This window comes from Osmerus mordax, assembly GCF_038355195.1.
Source record: "Osmerus mordax isolate fOsmMor3 chromosome 7 unlocalized genomic scaffold, fOsmMor3.pri SUPER_7_unloc_2_3, whole genome shotgun sequence".
NCBI classification, from domain to species: domain Eukaryota; kingdom Metazoa; phylum Chordata; class Actinopteri; order Osmeriformes; family Osmeridae; genus Osmerus; species Osmerus mordax.
The window spans coordinates 20,391-27,500 of NW_027120353.1; positions in this window are offsets into that span (position 1 = coordinate 20,391).

The window sequence follows — 7,110 nt, forward strand, 5'->3', positions numbered from 1 at the left end:
TACAGGCATCCCCACTTGGGGACGTCGTAGCACCTTGACTCAGGCGGCGTTGGAAAGGTCTGGACCAGGGGAACACGGGGGTGTCAAGTTTGCCACGCGCACGCGCTTCCCCGCTGAACAGGAGCCCAAACAGAACTTTAAACGGGGCTACGGAAAAGGGGAGGGCTTTTTCGGGGACAACCACCACTCACCTCGGTGCCCCCCATCCCAACTTGAATTTAGAAACCGTCCCCAGCCAAATCCCACGTTCGGGGGCAAAACTGCACGTTTGAGGCCACATTTTCAATGATACTGGAAACTTACATTCAAAGTTGGGAAAATGTGCTCATCTACAGGCATCCCCACTTGGGGACGTCGTAGCACCTTAACTCAGGCGGCGTTAGAAAGGTCTGGTCCAGGGGAACACGGGCGTGTCAAGGTTGCCACGCGCACGCGCTTCCCCGCTGAACAGGAGCCCAAACAAAACTTTAAACGGGGCTACGGAAAAGGGGAGGGCTTTTTCGGGGACAACCACCACTCACCTCGGTGCCCCCCGTCCCAACTTGAACTTAGAAACCGTCCCCAGCGAAATCCCACGTTCGGGCGAATAACTGTGAATTTTAAGCCCCTTTTCCTCTCAAGCTGGAAACGTGCAAAGTTGGGAAAAGGTGTTCATTTACAGGCATCTCCACTTAGGGACGTCGTAGCACCTTAACTCAGGCGGCGTTAGAAAGGTCTGGTCCAGGGGAACACGGGCGTGTCAAGGTTGCCACGCGCACGCGCATCCCCGCTGAACAGGAGCCCAAACAAAACTTTAAACGGGGCTACGGAAAAGGGGAGGGCTTTTTCGGGGACAACCACCACTCACCTCGGTGCCCCCCATCCCAACTTGAATATAGAAACCGTCCCCAGCCAAATCCCACGTTCGGGGGCAAAACTGCTCGTTTGAGGCCACATTTTCAATGATACTGGAAACTTACATTCAAAGTTGGGAAAATGTGCTCATCTACAGGCATCCCCACTTGGGGACGTCGTAGCACCTTGACTCAGGCGGCGTTGGAAAGGTCTGGACCAGGGGAACACGGGGGTGTCAAGTTTGCCACGCGCACGCGCTTCCCCGCTGAACAGGAGCCCAAACAGAACTTTAAACGGGGCTACGGAAAAGGGGAGGGCTTTTTCGGGGACAACCACCACTCACCTCGGTGCCCCCCATCCCAACTTGAATTTAGAAACCGTCCCCAGCCAAATCCCACGTTCGGGGGCAAAACTGCACGTTTGAGGCCACATTTTCAATGATACTGGAAACTTACATTCAAAGTTGGGAAAATGTGCTCATCTACAGGCATCCCCACTTGGGGACGTCGTAGCACCTTAACTCAGGCGGCGTTAGAAAGGTCTGGTCCAGGGGAACACGGGCGTGTCAAGGTTGCCACGCGCACGCGCTTCCCCGCTGAACAGGAGCCCAAACAAAACTTTAAACGGGGCTACGGAAAAGGGGAGGGCTTTTTCGGGGACAACCACCACTCACCTCGGTGCCCCCCGTCCCAACTTGAACTTAGAAACCGTCCCCAGCGAAATCCCACGTTCGGGCGAATAACTGTGAATTTTAAGCCCCTTTTCCTCTCAAGCTGGAAACGTGCAAAGTTGGGAAAAGGTGTTCATTTACAGGCATCTCCACTTAGGGACGTCGTAGCACCTTAACTCAGGCGGCGTTAGAAAGGTCTGGTCCAGGGGAACACGGGCGTGTCAAGGTTGCCACGCGCACGCGCATCCCCGCTGAACAGGAGCCCAAACAAAACTTTAAACGGGGCTACGGAAAAGGGGAGGGCTTTTTCGGGGACAACCACCACTCACCTCGGTGCCCCCCATCCCAACTTGAATATAGAAACCGTCCCCAGCCAAATCCCACGTTCGGGGGCAAAACTGCTCGTTTGAGGCCACATTTTCAATGATACTGGAAACTTACATTCAAAGTTGGGAAAATGTGCTCATCTACAGGCATCCCCACTTGGGGACGTCGTAGCACCTTGACTCAGGCGGCGTTGGAAAGGTCTGGACCAGGGGAACACGGGGGTGTCAAGTTTGCCACGCGCACGCGCTTCCCCGCTGAACAGGAGCCCAAACAGAACTTTAAACGGGGCTACGGAAAAGGGGAGGGCTTTTTCGGGGACAACCACCACTCACCTCGGTGCCCCCCATCCCAACTTGAATATAGAAACCGTCCCCAGCCAAATCCCACGTTCGGGGGCAAAACTGCTCGTTTGAGGCCACATTTTCAATGATACTGGAAACTTACATTCAAAGTTGGGAAAATGTGCTCATCTACAGGCATCCCCACTTGGGGACGTCGTAGCACCTTAACTCAGGCGGCGTTAGAAAGGTCTGGTCCAGGGGAACACGGGCGTGTCAAGGTTGCCACGCGCACGCGCTTCCCCGCTGAACAGGAGCCCAAACAAAACTTTAAACGGGGCTACGGAAAAGGGGAGGGCTTTTTCGGGGACAACCACCACTCACCTCGGTGCCCCCCGTCCCAACTTGAACTTAGAAACCGTCCCCAGCGAAATCCCACGTTCGGGCGAATAACTGTGAATTTTAAGCCCCTTTTCCTCTCAAGCTGGAAACGTGCAAAGTTGGGAAAAGGTGTTCATTTACAGGCATCTCCACTTAGGGACGTCGTAGCACCTTAACTCAGGCGGCGTTAGAAAGGTCTGGTCCAGGGGAACACGGGCGTGTCAAGGTTGCCACGCGCACGCGCATCCCCGCTGAACAGGAGCCCAAACAAAACTTTAAACGGGGCTACGGAAAAGGGGAGGGCTTTTTCGGGGACAACCACCACTCACCTCGGTGCCCCCCATCCCAACTTGAATATAGAAACCGTCCCCAGCCAAATCCCACGTTCGGGGGCAAAACTGCTCGTTTGAGGCCACATTTTCAATGATACTGGAAACTTACATTCAAAGTTGGGAAAATGTGCTCATCTACAGGCATCCCCACTTGGGGACGTCGTAGCACCTTGACTCAGGCGGCGTTGGAAAGGTCTGGACCAGGGGAACACGGGGGTGTCAAGTTTGCCACGCGCACGCGCTTCCCCGCTGAACAGGAGCCCAAACAGAACTTTAAACGGGGCTACGGAAAAGGGGAGGGCTTTTTCGGGGACAACCACCACTCACCTCGGTGCCCCCCATCCCAACTTGAATATAGAAACCGTCCCCAGCCAAATCCCACGTTCGGGGGCAAAACTGCTCGTTTGAGGCCACATTTTCAATGATACTGGAAACTTACATTCAAAGTTGGGAAAATGTGCTCATCTACAGGCATCCCCACTTGGGGACGTCGTAGCACCTTAACTCAGGCGGCGTTAGAAAGGTCTGGTCCAGGGGAACACGGGCGTGTCAAGGTTGCCACGCGCACGCGCTTCCCCGCTGAACAGGAGCCCAAACAAAACTTTAAACGGGGCTACGGAAAAGGGGAGGGCTTTTTCGGGGACAACCACCACTCACCTCGGTGCCCCCCGTCCCAACTTGAACTTAGAAACCGTCCCCAGCGAAATCCCACGTTCGGGCGAATAACTGTGAATTTTAAGCCCCTTTTCCTCTCAAGCTGGAAACGTGCAAAGTTGGGAAAAGGTGTTCATTTACAGGCATCTCCACTTAGGGACGTCGTAGCACCTTAACTCAGGCGGCGTTAGAAAGGTCTGGTCCAGGGGAACACGGGCGTGTCAAGGTTGCCACGCGCACGCGCATCCCCGCTGAACAGGAGCCCAAACAAAACTTTAAACGGGGCTACGGAAAAGGGGAGGGCTTTTTCGGGGACAACCACCACTCACCTCGGTGCCCCCCATCCCAACTTGAATATAGAAACCGTCCCCAGCCAAATCCCACGTTCGGGGGCAAAACTGCTCGTTTGAGGCCACATTTTCAATGATACTGGAAACTTACATTCAAAGTTGGGAAAATGTGCTCATCTACAGGCATCCCCACTTGGGGACGTCGTAGCACCTTGACTCAGGCGGCGTTGGAAAGGTCTGGACCAGGGGAACACGGGGGTGTCAAGTTTGCCACGCGCACGCGCTTCCCCGCTGAACAGGAGCCCAAACAGAACTTTAAACGGGGCTACGGAAAAGGGGAGGGCTTTTTCGGGGACAACCACCACTCACCTCGGTGCCCCCCATCCCAACTTGAATATAGAAACCGTCCCCAGCCAAATCCCACGTTCGGGGGCAAAACTGCTCGTTTGAGGCCACATTTTCAATGATACTGGAAACTTACATTCAAAGTTGGGAAAATGTGCTCATCTACAGGCATCCCCACTTGGGGACGTCGTAGCACCTTAACTCAGGCGGCGTTAGAAAGGTCTGGTCCAGGGGAACACGGGCGTGTCAAGGTTGCCACGCGCACGCGCTTCCCCGCTGAACAGGAGCCCAAACAAAACTTTAAACGGGGCTACGGAAAAGGGGAGGGCTTTTTCGGGGACAACCACCACTCACCTCGGTGCCCCCCGTCCCAACTTGAACTTAGAAACCGTCCCCAGCGAAATCCCACGTTCGGGCGAATAACTGTGAATTTTAAGCCCCTTTTCCTCTCAAGCTGGAAACGTGCAAAGTTGGGAAAAGGTGTTCATTTACAGGCATCTCCACTTAGGGACGTCGTAGCACCTTAACTCAGGCGGCGTTAGAAAGGTCTGGTCCAGGGGAACACGGGCGTGTCAAGGTTGCCACGCGCACGCGCATCCCCGCTGAACAGGAGCCCAAACAAAACTTTAAACGGGGCTACGGAAAAGGGGAGGGCTTTTTCGGGGACAACCACCACTCACCTCGGTGCCCCCCATCCCAACTTGAATTTAGAAACCGTCCCCAGCCAAATCCCACGTTCGGGGGCAAAACTGCTCGTTTGAGGCCACATTTTCAATGATACTGGAAACTTACATTCAAAGTTGGGAAAAGGTGTTCATTTACAGGCATCTCCACTTAGGGACGTCGTAGCACCTTAACTCAGGCGGCGTTAGAAAGGTCTGGTCCAGGGGAACACGGGCGTGTCAAGGTTGCCACGCGCACGCGCATCCCCGCTAAACAGGAGCCCAAACAAAACTTTAAACGGGGCTACGGAAAAGGGGAGAGCTTTTTCGGGGACAAACACCACTCACGTCGGTGCCCCCTGTTCCAACTTGAATTTAGAAACCGTCCTCAACAAAATCCCACGTTCGGGTGAATAACTGTGAATTTTAAGGCACATGCCTCTCTGGGCTGGGAGAGTGCATTCAAATAGGAGAAATTGGCTTCATTTAGAGGCATCCCCACTTGGGGACGTCGTAGCACCTTAACTCAGGTGGCGTTAGAAAGGTCTGGTCCAGGGGAACACGGGCGTGTCATGTTTGCCACGCGCACGCGCATCCCCGTTGAACAGGAGCCCAAACAAAACTTTAAACGGGGCTACGGAAAAGGGGAGGGCTTTTTCGGGGACAACCACCACTCACCTCGGTGCCCCCCATCCCAACTTGAATTTAGAAACCGTCCCCAGCCAAATCCCACGTTCGGGGGCAAAACTGCACGTTTGAGGCCACATTTTCAATGATACTGGAAACTTACATTCAAAGTTGGGAAAAGGTGTTCATTTACAGGCATCCCCACTTGGGGACGTCGTAGCACCTTAACTCAGGCGGCGTTAGAAAGGTCTGGTCCAGGGGAACACGGGCGTGTCAAGGTTGCCACGCGCACGCGCTTCCCCGCTGAACAGGAGCCCAAACAAAACTTTAAACGGGGCTACGGAAAAGGGGAGGGCTTTTTCGGGGACAACCACCACTCACCTCGGTGCCCCCCGTCCCAACTTGAACTTAGAAACCGTCCCCAGCGAAATCCCACGTTCGGGCGAATAACTGTGAATTTTAAGCCCCTTTTCCTCTCAAGCTGGAAACGTGCAAAGTTGGGAAAAGGTGTTCATTTACAGGCATCTCCACTTAGGGACGTCGTAGCACCTTAACTCAGGCGGCGTTAGAAAGGTCTGGTCCAGGGGAACACGGGCGTGTCAAGGTTGCCACGCGCACGCGCATCCCCGCTGAACAGGAGCCCAAACAAAACTTTAAACGGGGCTACGGAAAAGGGGAGGGCTTTTTCGGGGACAACCACCACTCACCTCGGTGCCCCCCATCCCAACTTGAATATAGAAACCGTCCCCAGCCAAATCCCACGTTCGGGGGCAAAACTGCTCGTTTGAGGCCACATTTTCAATGATACTGGAAACTTACATTCAAAGTTGGGAAAATGTGCTCATCTACAGGCATCCCCACTTGGGGACGTCGTAGCACCTTGACTCAGGCGGCGTTGGAAAGGTCTGGACCAGGGGAACACGGGGGTGTCAAGTTTGCCACGCGCACGCGCTTCCCCGCTGAACAGGAGCCCAAACAGAACTTTAAACGGGGCTACGGAAAAGGGGAGGGCTTTTTCGGGGACAACCACCACTCACCTCGGTGCCCCCCATCCCAACTTGAATATAGAAACCGTCCCCAGCCAAATCCCACGTTCGGGGGCAAAACTGCTCGTTTGAGGCCACATTTTCAATGATACTGGAAACTTACATTCAAAGTTGGGAAAATGTGCTCATCTACAGGCATCCCCACTTGGGGACGTCGTAGCACCTTGACTCAGGCGGCGTTGGAAAGGTCTGGACCAGGGGAACACGGGGGTGTCAAGTTTGCCACGCGCACGCGCTTCCCCGCTGAACAGGAGCCCAAACAAAACTTTAAACGGGGCTACGGAAAAGGGGAGAGCTTTTTCGGGGACAACCACCACTCACCTCGGTGCCCCCCATCCCAACTTGAATATAGAAACCGTCCCCAGCCAAATCCCACGTTCGGGCGAATAACTGTGAATTTTAAGCCCCTTTTCCTCTCAAGCTGGAAACGTGCAAAGTTGGGAAAAGGTGTTCATTTAGAGGCATCTCCACTTAGGGACGTCGTAGCACCTTAACTCAGGCGGCGTTGGAAAGGTCTGGTCCAGGGGAACACGGGGGTGTCAAGGTTGCCACGCGCACGCGCTTCCCCGCTGAACAGGAGCCCAAACAAAACTTTAAACGGGGCTACGGAAAAGGGGAGGGCTTTTTCGGGGACAACCACCACTCACCTCGGTGCCCCCCGTCC